Below are 13,326 nucleotides of genomic sequence, written 5' to 3' on the forward strand. Positions count from 1 at the left end.
ATTGCTGTGTATTCTTGTTACATTATTTTTATGTACACGGTGTATATTTTACTCTGAATTTATTTGGCAGTATATTATAAATAGCATAAAGAGTGTATCGAAAGTTTAGATCAATAGTTAAGGACGTGACGAGGACATGCTCTGCTACCAAATAAAAAAAGTCTACATTTTATGCGAATTCGTCTACGTTTTCAAGTTGCTAAATGATAAACGTTCCTTTGACAGTCATATTGTATGAAAGAAACAAACATTGTCGTTTTATTTCCCTCAGCATGCAATGTTGTGAACAGTGTAGTGTATTTTTACAGCCTACATTCAGTTTTCCCAAATTGTAATGATTAGGGATATTCCATTTTTTTTGCCTGCACGGTCTCCAAACTTCATTCCACTAGATTTGTATAATAGGGCTTCATGAAGGAACGTGTTTTCAGTTCTTAGTTACCAAATAAAAAAATATATAGTCACAAAGAATCATGACGTTGCAGTTGAGAAAAAAAACAGGAATGTGGAACTTGCAACGCGAGGTTAGACAGCACTGAATTGCGTGTAGGCGTACGTGAGACAGGGAGACATTTTGAACACCACCTGAGATAGACGTCAATAAAATTCCAGAGTATGTTATGCTTATTCAAGTACTTACCACAATTAATATTGGCAGAATAAAATACCAAATCGATCAGTAGTGTAAAACAAACATAGGAAAGTATATCATCGTGCAAGTCGAAAAGGGGAAAGAATTCTGAAAAAATTGAATTTCAAATTTTAAAGCAAATCAGATCATCTACTGTCTATTTAAAGATTCGCCTTAACTTTTTGTACACCCTGTATATTGTAAATTGTATGGAAAGCTTACTTCATGGAAAAATAAGACTCATGTATATTTTTCTGTCCTAAAATAAAATGCGGAATTTTACTGACATTCCCCTTCATAAAATTTATATTTATGAAGAAAGCGTAATTTTGTTTTACGGTAATGACCGCTCCAAGAAACGTCGTAATGGCTTTAAGACTTCACGTTTACGTAAAGTTTACAGAACTATTCATTTCCGTTTTTACAGTGTGTTATATGTGGATACTGTTAACTTCTCCTTCCAGCTAATCGCTTGTTTGGGGACGTTGTATCTGCTGCGAGGTTTTGTAGCGATGACAGAATTGCTGATAGCGAGATAACACATTCGCGAAATGTGTAAGAGGCTCGCCATGAAATTATTTAACATTCCCCTTCTCCTTTGAGCATAATCTCAAGCAAAATCAAAACAGGTAATGAATTCAAACGAGTTTCCAACGTACTTTTAAACTTTTGTTTCCTGAAAAGCTTAGTGTTTTCTGCTCGCACAGACATAGAGTCCTAAGATCCCTAGGTAGTTACCAGAGTTGGGCCCTGTTTTTGGTAATTTAGTACACAATAAACTTTACTTTTATTTTGTATTTATTTAACGTACTTTGACTTTAAAAATAGGCGAGCAGAAATAGAATATACAAGTACCAACCACACTTTACCTGTACTGCTGTACTACCATTCACTAATCATTTTCGGAATATATATTTTTTTCACTGGACTATTCTATAGAATCTTAAGACACTACTTAATAGAAATTGTTATAGAATGAAGTCAGGTGTGTTGCAAAACAAACAAAAAATAAAACACAAACACAGTGCTGTCAGTTGAATTGCCAAAAAATGAACTGTGTTCAATTATTTTCTATTCCGTTCGGAAAAATATATATATATATATATATATATATATATGTATTTTAGTGTACCAATAAATACTACCACCACCATTATCTATTACTATTATTATTATTATTGCTTCTTTCTCTGGCCAAGGACCCTTCAGAGGTAGGAGCCCTAGACAGCTGCCTTATAGCTCTAAAATTCACATTAAAATACACTGTTTTTGTATTTTATATTTAGAAATTTTCAAATAAATCACGTCGTAAAATTATAGAGAAAATACACAAAATTCTGAAGTGTGCTGGTGAGGGCAAATCGCAATATAGGGAACGTAGTAGCTCCGGCCACGACCCCTTCCACTTTTCCCCTACTATCTCACCAGACACTCTACGTGATAGGCGAGTGTTGTGTCGAATGCACATTTCATGTGGGTGGGGATAACTTCCCCTACTGGCGTTCGCTATATTGCGATTATCAGCTGGTGACCTAGGACATTTTAGCAACACTGTATTAATTGCATTTGTTACACATTTATAATTTATATTTTAATAGGCCTATCTAATACAGCCACCAATTTGTTGCGTAGTAAGCTACTCGTACCATTTCTAAATTGTATTAATTTATTGTGTTACTAGCACAGTTATTTTTTTTATAGGATAGCTTATGTGTGTTAATTTGTTTTAATTGGAAACAGCAAGGGCTAAATTATTTTAGATTGCATTTAAATTACCAAAGTGATATTTTTCTTTATATTATGGAATACGACATTCTACTTATCACTCGATCAATATTACAAAACCAGAACACACTAGTTTCGATTTTGGGACACGTCTGAAAACATATATATTTAGGATTTAATATCTAAGTCATTATTTATATATATTTATGACATTCTTATTAAATTTGGTATTCCCAAGAAACTCGTTCGATTAATTAAAATGTGTCTCAGTGAAACGCACAGCAGAGTTCGTATACGTCAGTTCCTGTCAGATGCGTTTCCAATTCACTGTGGGCTAAAGCAGGGAGATGCACTATCACCTTTACTTTTTAACTTTGCTTTAGAGTATACCATTAGGAAAGTCCTGGATAACAGAGAGGGTTTGGAATTGAACGGGTTACATCAGCTGCTTGTCTATGCGGATGACGTGAATATGTTAGGAGAAAATCCACAAACGATTAGGGAAAACACGGGAATTTTACTGGAAGCAAGTAAAGAGATAGGTTTGGAAGTAAATCCCGAAAAGACAAAGTATATGATTATGTCTCGTGACGAGAATATTATACGAAATGGAAATATAAAAATTGGAAATTTATCTTTAGAAGAGGTGGAGAAGTTCAAATATCTGGGAGCAACAGTAACAGATATAAATGATACTCGGGAGGAAATTAAACACAGAATAAATATGGGAAATTCCTGTTATTATTCGATTGAGAAACTTTTATCATCCAGTCTGCTGTAGAAAAATCTGAATTTATAAAACAGTTATATTACCGGTTGTTCTGTATGGTTGTGAAACTTAGACTCTCATTTTGAGAGAGGAACAGAGTTTAAGGGTGTTTGAAAATAAGGTGCTTAGGCAAATATTTGGGGCTAAGAGGGATGAAGTTACAGGAGAATGGAGAAAGTTACACAACACAGAACTGCACGCATTGTATTCTTCACCTGACATAATTAGGAACATTAAATCCAGACGTTTGAGATGGGCAGGGCATGTAGCACGTATGGGCGAATCCAGAAATGCATTTAGAGTGTTAGTTGGGAGATCGGAGGGAAAAAGACCTTTAGGGAGGCCGAGACGTTGATGGGAAGATAATATTAAAATGGATTTGAGGGAGGTGGGATATGATGATAGAGAATGGATTAATCCTGCTGATGATAGGGACCAATGGCGGGCTTATGTGAGGGCGGCTATGAACCTCCGGGTTCCTTGAAAGCCAGTAAGTAAGTATTATTTATAGCCCATCGATTAAAACACTGCAATTCGAATAAGTGTAAGAGAACTGAGTGCTAAATGTTCTGCAGATTTTGCAAACAAACAAAATATAAATTAGCAAAGTTATACTTTTCACACTGGTGGCTATACGAGTAGCTATACTACAGTAGAAGCCGAGAAGTTCTTTCACTTCAATTCCACAGTAAGAACAGAACAAGTCTAGAGGAAACATTTCAGTCTCAACGCTCTACGTTGACAAGAAGTTTCTTACATTTCCTCCACCGCATCAGATCGCTTTTGGGATACTTTTAACCTCTTTTGAAAGAGGAAATACCGCGCCACTGCGGTCTATTCCCTAAGGATCACGATGCTAAGTATTCATTTCCATCTAACATGCTGCTTCCTTAAAGCTTTCACGACATGATGCTTCAAGAAACTCGAATATTGGAAATACACTCAGATTTTATCTTTCAAACGTGAACTGCATTGAGAAGTGGAAAGTGATCTCTGTGGTGACCTAGTGTTACCTCGCTAGCCGCTGAACGAGGAGTTCGCGGTTTCAAACCTGATCGAGAACAATTTTATTGGCTTCTAAAAGCGAGACAATTCATTAGTATGTCTTAATTGGTGTGGAAATTAAACCAGAGTGATCAGGTCTGAAGGACGGCAATGATGCCATTGAATGAATGAATGAATGAATGTCCCATTAGGGCGGAATAAATGAATTAATTACCCTTGTATGTACAATTAGGGATGGATGGATGGATGAATGAACTATCCTTGTATGTCCCATTAAAAATGAATGAATGAATGAATTACCACTGTATATTCCATTTGGATTGAATGAATGAATGAATGAATGAATGAATGAATGAATGAATGAATGAATAAATGAATGATCCTTGTATGTCTCATTAGGGTTGAATGAATGCAGTAGCGGCTGGTGGTCAAAATAATGAGTGTGCTACAATCTCTATATCGGCCTACTGTAGAGGCCTACACTTATGTATTTATCTTAATTTGGAGTCTCGTCTAGTGATGAAATATGAAGTCCATACGACGTTCTTTCGTACTGCAGAACTTGTCATTTGGTGTTAAACCCCTCCATCTTGGACATCATACACTTTTCTATTGACAGTATTGCAAGAGCAGTGAGACGATCCTGGGACATAGTGTTCCTTAAAAACGTTTTTATGCGGTTCAAGGAAGAAAAACATATTTCTGGCTCAGCAGTGGTCATTGGTGTTGTAACCAAAATATTTAACAACTTCGATACTTCACAGAATTGATCCTGTAAATTGTTGGATACTATGTATTGTGACAATTGAACAGCCATCTATATTTCGGAAGTCAAGTCTTCCGTATAGAAATCCAACTTGTATCTGGAACACTCTTTTGTTCAATATAGTATAGCTGTTGACAGCAACTTTAACTGGTAGATATCAGCAGCAGTCGGACACTTGAATTACCAAATACATTGTACATACAAATCAAGATTTCAGGTGTAACTCCCTGTAAAGTTGATTTGAATAATTTCGAGGGAAAAATTGTTCCGGAGCCGGGTATCGAACCCGGGACCTTTGGTTTAACGTACCAACGCTCTACCACTGAGCTACCCGGGAACTCTAACCGACACCGATCCAATTTTTCCCTCTATATCCACAGACCTCAAAGTGGGCTGACAACCGTCAAGCAACCAACTTCGAGTGCACACTAACTCCGTGTGACTTAAATTGTGGTTTTCTGTTAACGAACAGTGACGTGTATTATGCAAATCAAGATTTCAGGTGTAACTTCCTGTAAAGTTGATTTGAATAATTTCGAGGGAAAAATTGTTCCGGAGCCGGGTATCGAACCCGGGACCTTTGGTTTAACGTACCAACGCTCTACCACTGAGCTACCCGGGAACTCTAACCGACACCGATCCAATTTTTCCCTCTATATCCACAGACCTCAAAGTGGGCTGACAACCGTCAAGCAACCAACTTCGAGTGCACACTAACTCCGTGTGACTTAAATTGTGGTTTTCTGTTAACGAACAGTGACGTGTATTATGCAAATCAAGATTTCAGGTGTAACTTCCTGTAAAGTTGATTTGAATAATTTCGAGGGAAAAATTGTTCCGGAGCCGGGTATCGAACCCGGGACCTTTGGTTTAACGTACCAACGCTCTACCACTGAGCTACCCGGGAACTCTAACCGACACCGATCCAATTTTTCCCTCTATATCCACAGACCTCAAAGTGGGCTGACAACCGTCAAGCAACCAACTTCGAGTGCACACTAACTCCGTGTGCCTTAAATTGTGGTTTTCTGTTAACGAACAGTGACGTGTATTATGCAAATCAAGATTTCAGGTATAACTCCCTGTAAAGTTGATTTGAATAATTTGTACATAGTTCCGAATTCTTCCACAAACAAGCATTCTTTCGTTACGCTTTACTTTTGCAATCTCCAAGCTGTGTTGTGCTGAAGCTCACTACAGCACTTTCCCGCGTAAAAATAGCCAATCAGAGCAGTGATTTCAGTTTCGCACATGCGCATAACTGTCTACATTTTTCATGTGGAGCTTCGAGTAGCACAACGAACCCCCTGAGGCACCAAAGAAGGCACGAAGACTAAACACTTTATAACGCGTCATGAACATAACCACGGGAAATTGTCAAATGACAGATCAAATACTATGGTGGTATTACAAATACATTATTTGAGCAAAAATTATCATTGTGCTGTAGCACTGTAGCACATAAGGACGGGCCGCCCCTGAATGAATGAATGAATGAATTACCCTTGTATGTCCAATTAGGAATGCATGGATTGATGAATGAATTAATTATCCTTGTATGTCCCATTAAGATTGAATGAATGAATGGATTTACCCTTGTATGTCATTATCATTGAAGGTCCATTTTCTCTAAATTAAGATCGCTCTCAGTCTGGTTGGAAATTTGAAGCCGACGTAATTACTTAGATCAAGTGTGATAAGGTTATTTGCTTTCACTATAATAACATTAACACAGCTTTTAAGGGTTCTTTCAATATCTTCACTGAAAAAAGATTTTACTACAAAAAAATAATATCAGAATACATTCTATTTATCCGAAAATTAAGTTCAATAGCTTTACATTACTTCACTGTAATACTTCTAAATCCAACCTAAGTTGCTATATTGAGACCAATTGACTTTTTTTATATTCTGTGTCAAACAATTCTCATACAGATGGATATTGACAGGCAACCAGTGTCTGTCTGTCTGTAGCGTTGTTATGTCGCATTACGACAATTTGTGACACGTGTCCCAAAATGTGAGTGGCGTATCTCAATGTAAGCGTCAATCACAGATAAAAATCAAGATATTTTAAAATATACGACAAGAGCTCTGCGCATTCCCATGTCATTTATGTCAAATTCTTTTCACAGAATAATCCATAGCGTTATGAATGTCGCCAATGTATGTATTTCTGTTTCTTTAATTATTGTGCATTACTGTGGTAATCATTTTACTTATCTTTCTGTACAGATTATATATAAAACATCGTGCTAAAAGTATGAAATTTTATTACAATTAATTATACCTGATATACAATTTTGCTTTACACTGAGACATGAGCCAAATATGTAGAACAATGCATAGGCCTACCTGGCGTGACGCAACACTGAACTTCTGAATTTTGTTTGTATGATTGTCATATGAACTTCCACGCCGTCATAGGATCTCTGCCCTCTTTATCCTACTCTGTGATGCCATACCTTTCTTTTAACCATGTCTGAATGCCCGAATTCACTTACTAGATTTTAATTTAAAGTAGCATTCCATAACTACTTATTTATTTACACTGCAACTGGTCAAGCACCCGGTGGCAGTGGTGTACAAAATATAAACAATACACAATAAAATCATAAACAATACACAATAAAATTTACAATACACAATACAATTATATAATACATAATACAATTATATACACAATACAATAAGAATGCACAATACAATTTAACACAATAATTACAATTAATAATAAAACATAAAATACCTAATTTTACAATACAACCTACATATGTATAGGCCCTACATAATTTTCAATAGTCTTTCACTTTACTCTCATCTCACTCACTGTAGTGGCACTATGACGCATTTCACTGACACTTTAGGACACATTTCACTGACACTATAGAACACATTTCATTGACGCTATAAATGATCACTGATCGGAACTATTCGCTGCACTGTAAAACCATAACTTCACTGACTCACCTCGCTTCACTGATACAACAGTTCGAATAATTCAAATAATTACACCCTTATGCATACTTATAAACGGAACTACATTTAAGCTAAACATTTCTAGTCTAAGCCCCTCTTACACACTATTTTTAAATAATTTACTATTCAAACCAGGGAAGTAACTCGTCAGGCTAAATAAGTACATGTCACCTTAAAAAATTAAATGCTAAATGTCATCTTAATTTTAATTTGCACTTTATACACAACTTTTTAAGTTATTCTTGAATCTCCTTAAGGAAGGACAGCCCTCAAAGACCGCTACAGGTAGGTCAGTCCAGTCATTTATATTATAGCGTATTTTAATTATAAGTACTTACATCAATCCTATTGCGTTATGTACTATGGTAGATCTATGGCAAGAATAACTATTTTTCTGTCCCTGAATAATGATGGTCCCAATGCCTGCAGCAATTTATCATACTAGACTTCTGATTCTAACGGGCACTAGTGTTTGAGAATAAGGTGCTTAGGAAAATATTTAGGGCTAAGAGGGATGAAGTTACAGGAGAATGGAGAAAGTTACACAACGCAAAACTGCACGCATTGTATTCTTCACCTGACATAGTTAGGAACATTAAATCCAGACGTTTGAGATGGGCAGGGCATGTGGCACGTATAGGCGAATCCAGAAATGCATTTAGAATTTTAATTGAAAGGCCGGAGGGAATAAGGCCTTTGGGGAGGCCGAGACGAGATGGGAGGATAATATTAAAATGGATTTGAGGGAGGTGGGATATGATGGTAGGGACTGGATTAATCTTGCTCAGGATAGGGACCAATGGCGGGCTTATGTGAGGGCGGCAATGAACCTCCGGGTTCCTTAAAAGCCGTAAGTAAGGAAGTAAGATAAAAATGTAACAAATCCTGAAAACATGGAATAGCTTATTCGGAAGATATATCCTCCGAATAATGCATTATTCCGTGTTTGTACAGAACATTTCTCGTAGGCTATACCCATGGAATTAATTTTAACAGGACTTTATTACGTGTTCGTGCAAATGGGACTCAGTGAAATTGAAAAGAAGTTGAAATAATATACCTAAATCAAAATGAGACTTGTTATTGACAACCTACACAGACTTTTTACACTTCAATATACATATAATTAATGCTTTATAATGTGGATACAACACACCACCGGGTCTTTTTTATGTACTTAATATTTCATGAAATGTACTCGAAAGATTTTATGAACTTCAACATTGAAGGAAGAACGTAACATGATTATTTTTCTTAATGACGTAGCTTATGGTATTATTCTCGTTGCAGGCTGCGCGATATCAGGGCTTGCCTGTGAAAATGCCCCCATGTATGAAACTCGTTTCACGCGAAATTGCGCAATCAGATTTTCATAATCAGCATTTGTGGAGACACGTTAATTTCACATGCTTATTACAACGTATTTTCAGCACCATTGGGCAGCTCATGTTCGTTCCCAGATAGTTCGTAATATCGTCGTTCGGGTGTACTTCGAAACAATTATCACAGCATTTTATTTAATAAGTGCTAATTTATATTTTTCTTTTTTCGTCAGTTTCAATTCTCCTTGCATTATATATTTATAATCAATATGGTGTAGGAGAGAGTGTTAAAACACTGGATATGTAGGGCCGTATTCATAGACATTTTTAGCGCGGGCATTCGGTGGATTATCAGCGTTTTTCGTATTCATAAACCAGTGTTAGCGGTAGGATATGATTTAAATTGTATACTACTGGGTGTTCAGTTCACGTGTATGCCGTCACGTGGCTAGTCGATGAGCCTAGAGAATTCAATCTTCCTACACTTCCGCAGAGGTGTATTACTTATCTGCCAGAGAAGTTGGCTAGCAAGTACGGCGTTCATTCAGAAGAGTACTTACCGATACGTACGGTAACGCCGGTAGTGGCAGGAATGTGAACTGTTTCGAAACATGTACTGAGGTGAGTTTTTTCTTAATGTCGGGATATGGGGAGAGGGTTAAGACGATTACTTACGTATTTGTGGACATTAACTTCGACGGTCAACATGGACACGCATCATTTGATTTGTGGAATGTTGCCGTACGCATCCGATGATAACAAATACCCTGATTACGACTTGCTCGCGCAAAACACAGTTCGAAAGAGGTTATGGTAGCACACAGACCGTACAGACCGCCATCTGTTGCTACGACGTTCAAGTTATAACGTACACGTTCTCAATTTCAGATTGAACGCCTTGATTAATAGGCAACTTCTCTGACACCAAAGCTGAAACTCGCTTCAAATCGCTGACTCATCAACGGTGACGTCATGACACACTTTGGAATGAACACCCAGTAGTAACCAGTGAATAGCCGGGGCTAGCTTAGTACGCTCGTAGCGCGCTGCGAAATGTCTATGAATAGCACCCGTAGAGATTATGGGCTCTATGGTCGTGTGGTCTGTACGTCACAGGACTACCACTGAGACAACACAGGACGGCACATGACAAGGCACACTCAACCCCGTGAGCGTATTTACGTATGTCCTATATGATTATTTAAATATTTGGGGCAACAGTAACAAATATAAATGACACTCGGGAGAAAATTAAACTCAGAATAAATATGAGAAATTCCTGTTAATTTAATATTCGGTTCAGAAGCTTTTATCATCCAGTCTGCTGTGCAAAAAATCTGAAAGTTAGAATTTATAAAACAGTTATATTACCGGTTGTTCTGTATGGTTGTGAAACTTGGACTCTCACTTTGAGAGAGGAACATAGGTTAAGGATGTCTGAGAATAAGGTGCTTAGGAAAATGTTTGGGGCTAAGAGGGATGAAGTTACAGGAGAATGGAGAAAGTTACACAACGCAGAACTGCACGCATTGTATTCTTCACCTGACATAATTAGAAACATTAAATCCAGATGTTTGAGATGGGCAGGGCATGTAGCACGTATGGGCGAATCCAGAAATACATATAGTGTGTTAGTTGGGAGACCGGAAGGAAAAAATACCTTTCGGGAGGCCGAGACGTAGATGGGAGAATAATATTAAAATGGATTTGAGGGAGGTGGGATAATATGGTAGAGACTGGATTAATCTTGCACAAGATAGGGCTTATCTGAGGGCGGCAATGAACTTGCAGGTTCCTTAAAAGCAATTTGTAAGTTGTAAGTTCAAACAGTATATAAAATATACAGAGTGACCATTAATTTCAAGGGGTTATTCTTTGAGATATTTCAAATAAAAAGTTTAATATGATTGTCCTTATTTTTGCTTCTTTTTCGAGATAAAAATTGTTTTATATGAAACATTTCACAGCGTCTTTTAGGAAATGCATTGATTTAATTCCCAATATGCAACTTCTCATCCTGCAAAAGAATTTTACAATATAACATTTGTTCAGGTTAATATCTCTGCAAATTTAGAGGACATTTTTTTTTCAATCATATGAAGCTGTGTTGGAAAGAGTTGGTAAAGAAAGAATGATGCTGAAACTGATCAAGAAGAGAAAAAGGTATTGGCTGGGTCACTGGCTGAGAAGAAAGTGACTACTGAAGGGTGCACTGGAAAGAATAGTGAACGGGAGAAGAGTTCGTGGCAGAAGAAGATATCAGATGATAGACGACATTAAGATAAATGGATCATATGAAGAGACAAAGAGGATGGCAGAAAATAGGAAAGATTGGAGAATGCTGGGTTTGCAGTGGCAGACCTGTTCTTGGGCAGAACATTATGAATGAATGAATTATTATCATAATAGTTACTTAGTTACTTACTTACTTATTTACTGGCTTTTAAGGAACCCGGAGGTTTATTGCCGCCCTCACATAAGTCCGCCACTGGTCCCTATCCTGAGATAGATTAATCCATTCTCTATCATCATATCCCACCTCCCTCAAATCCATTTTAATATTATCTTCCCATCTATGTCTCGGCCTCCCCAAAGGTCTTTTTCCCTCTGGCCTCCCAACTAACACTCTATATGCATTTCTGGATTCGCCCATACGTGCTACATGCCCTGTCCATCTCAAACGTCTGGATTTAATGTTCCTAATTATATCAGGTGAAGAATACAATGCGTGCAGTTCTGTGTTGTGCAACTTTCTCCATTCTCCTGTAACTTCATCCCTCGTAGCCCCAAATATTTTCCTAAGCACCTTATTCTCAAACACATTATCATAATACACTGCCTCTTAAATTGATTGAGCACATTGGGAATTAAATCAATAGCTTTTCCCCAAACACGCTATGAAATGTTTCATGTAAAACAATTTTTAACTCCGAAAGGAAGCGAAAACGAGCAAAACTGTATTTGACTTTTTTATTTGAAATATCCTAAACAATAACCCTCTGAAATTAATGGTATTACTTATGTTTCACCCTATATACTGAATAAAACTAAAAAAATCTATATTTATAACAATATTTTCTCTTTACACGTCGTTGAATCAGAAAGTAAGAAAGCGACCCATGGTAAACCTCGAATGCCGCTATGGTAACAAGATATCACAGCTCGCAATAATATGCGTGCATAATCTGGAAACAAACAATAAACGTAGGCGGAAATAATTCTCGGAAATCGGAAACGAATGGTGATTATGACGATGATAGTGTTACCGGTGATCAATACTCTGCCCATTCACGCTTGATATCTAATCCCACAGCATGCGCAACATGCGTTATATCGTATCAGTTTCGATCACGACCGAAATACGTGTAGTGGTATAGGTGAAGAGGCAGTGAGCAGAAAAAGTGAATGTGGTTAGTTTCCGTCTGGAGAGAGACGTCACATTAGCGAGACACGTAGCGAATATCATGCAAATACTGCAATACGGTTGCCATGGCAACAGGGATGACTGCTGAAGAAGATTAAGCAGCAGACATTTGCCGCAAAGAGTGTGGGCGCAATGCTAACAATCAATGGTTCTAATCTATCCACGGGGTCAGTACGTTATCTCTCTTGCTGTAATGTGTGGCATCTTTGGATGCGTTAACAAGGAAGATAATGGCTTCCAGTGTTGCCAACATGGTGATTTTCCCCACTAAATCTAGTTTTTTTTCTCTCTCTGTCAGTGTGGGAAAAATTATTGAACGGTGGGCAGTGGGAAATCTAGTTTTTGTCTCACTCAGGTCAGTGGGAATTTATTTTTTCTTCAAACAACTACATTCGACTTTGTCGTGTGTTATCATTAGGCCTGTGACATTGGAGCATGTGTACAGTGAAAGAAAGCCAACTCACTCCAGGATATACATAGAATACGCGGCACTGCTCCGTTTTGTACATTATACTCTGCAGAAGAGAGTAATACACACTTTCCTTTGAATTACTTTCTATCTTTATTTAACTTCATTTGAATCGCTATTTGTTAAAAGGGCGGAAGTCCAAAAATACAAATTTGACAGGAGAGACAAAAAACTGTCAAGGACAGCCGCACTTTTAACATAAATTATAAAATGTTATGTTGCATTTTAACCATTTT

The sequence above is a fragment of the Periplaneta americana genome, chromosome 17 (assembly GCF_040183065.1).
Source record: "Periplaneta americana isolate PAMFEO1 chromosome 17, P.americana_PAMFEO1_priV1, whole genome shotgun sequence".
Classification (NCBI taxonomy): Eukaryota; Metazoa; Arthropoda; class Insecta; order Blattodea; family Blattidae; genus Periplaneta; species Periplaneta americana.